We start from the raw sequence: 2,419 nt of genomic DNA, 5'->3' as shown, positions 1-2,419 counted from the left end.
CCCCTCTCAAAGGGATCTGCCAGAACCTCATCAAGGTACATTCTGAACAAACACACTTGACAAACCATCGGAGCTACCTGGCTAATCAAACTATCCATCTCTGCAGATATCAGTGATTCCAGTCCCGGACCTGTACCAGAACCAGTTCATATTACTCTGTGTGTGTTCCCTTAATAAACTCTATTAAACTTTTACTTAGCTTCGTGTGGTTTTCTGCATGTGGGTTAGTCTCTTAAGCCTATCATGACAGAACACTGCGGCCAAACACAAAACCCAGCAGATCACCTCCGGAGGAGGCTTGAGGAGCAAGCTGCCCAAATCCAAGGACATGCACAAACCCTCCGTGAGTTAAACACTTATATCGAACACCAGAACCAGGTTTTGCAGGAATATACCGGCTACATGAGAAATGCTAATGCCACGCCAGCTGTACTTCCTGTTCCGGAGCCACTTCTGCCTCAAAGGTCGAAGACAGTCACGTCACTTCCTGAGTTCCGTCCGAGGCCACCTGAAAGATTTTCAGGTACCCAAAAAGAATGTAAAGGATTTTTGTTCCAGTGTCGTTTGCTTTTTGAACACTCTCCTGTCAGTTTTCCAAATGACAAGAAGAAAATTGCCTTCATTCTCTCTCAACTCTCTGGTCGAGCTCTAGAATGGGCGGAGGCCAGTTTTTCTTCTGAATCCGGTTTTTCTTATACCTTCTCTGAATTTTTAACTGAATTTTCTCAGGTGTTCAACCAAGATACAGACCAAACAATTGACTCCCGAGCCTTGCTCAGCTTAAAGCAAGGAAATCTGACGGTGGCTGAGTTCTCCATTGACTTCCGGGTTAAAGCCGCAGCCTCAGGCTGGAATGAGTGCGCACTTAAGAGTGCTTATTTCAAGGCTTTAAATGATAACATCAAAGACGAACTTGCCACAATCGACGAACCAGCTAGTTTGGAGGATCTAATCCGGTTAACCATTAGACTGGATAACCGACTCCAGGCTAGAAACATCTCTAGACAAAGAAGCTTAAATTTTTCTGTTTCTGCTCCTGCATCTAACCACACCTCTGTTTCTTCTGGATCCCCAGAGCCTAGTACCAGGCCAAGAACTAAGAGTCAAACACCTCCAGCTCCTGTCCAAATCTCTCACTTTCCTTCCTCGTCCACAGAGGGAGCGGAGGTCGAACCCATGCAGATTGGGCACACAAGGCTGTCACCTGAAGAAAGACAACAAAGATTCAAGGGGAATCTGTGTCTATACTGTGGTGAGCCTGGCAACTTTATTGCTTCATGCCCGGCTAAATCAAAAGCCGGGGTCCGTCAGAGGATGTGAGGAGTCTGACGGACCATCTAAAAACTGAGAAATCTCCTCATTTATTGTTACCTGCAACCTTATTTGTTTCTAACCAGACTCCTACATTGTCAGCCTTCATCGACTCTGGGTGTGAAAGAAACCTCATTGATTCAGATCTAGTTCAGCAGCTGAGGATTGAAACTATTCCATTGAAAAAGCCTCTCAGAGTTTCTGCTATTGATGGGAAGAAGCTACATCAAGTCACTCATCAGACACAACCATTAGAGCTTCTTATCTCTGGAAACCATTGTGAGACCCCAACATTTTTTGTTTTTCCCTCAGCATGCTATCCTCTGGTGCTTGGATTCGAGTGGTTGGAACGTCACAACCCCCATATCAACTGGGCTGAACGCCACATTGAATCTTGGTCTACTTCCTGTCACGTTTCATGCCTTCGTTCTGCGGCTCCTGCTATTTAGTCCCCTAGAGGTAGGGGGGAGATGGACTCTCCTGACCTTACTTCTGTCCCCTTCGAGTATCATGATCTGGCACCAGTCTTCAGTAAGGTCAGTGCGACGTCTCTTCCACCTCACAGACCATACGACTGTGCCATTGACTTATTACCAGGAGCCCCCCTTCCCAGCAGTAGATTATTTAACATCTCCAAACCTGAACGTGAAACAATGGAGAAATATATTAATGAGTCTCTAGCTGCTGGTATTATTCGGCCATCTTCATCTCCTCTCGGTGCTGGTTTCTTTTTTGTGGGAAAGAAAGACGGTTCCCTCCGACCCTGTATTGACTACAGAGGATTAAATCAGATAACTGTCAAAAATAAATACCCCCTACCACTACTGGCATCAGCTCTTGAACCTGTTCAAGGAGCGACAGTGTTCATCAAACTCGATTTAAGAAAAGCCTATCATCTCCTTAGAATAAGGGAAGGAAACGAATGGAAAAGAGCTTTTAAGACCCCCATAGGCCAATTTGAGTACTTGGTCATGCCTTTTGGTCTTACTAACGCTCCTGCCTGTTTCCAAGCTCTAGTCAACGACGTCATCAGAGACTTTCTGAATGTTTTTGTTTTCGTATACATTGATGATATCCTGATCTACTTTAAAAGCCTCTCTGATCACAA

The sequence above is a fragment of the Cyprinodon variegatus genome, unplaced genomic scaffold (assembly GCF_000732505.1).
Source record: "Cyprinodon variegatus isolate N-32 unplaced genomic scaffold, C_variegatus-1.0 Scaffold2071, whole genome shotgun sequence".
NCBI lineage: Eukaryota > Metazoa > Chordata > Actinopteri > Cyprinodontiformes > Cyprinodontidae > Cyprinodon > Cyprinodon variegatus.
This window is presented reverse-complemented; position numbering follows the sequence as displayed.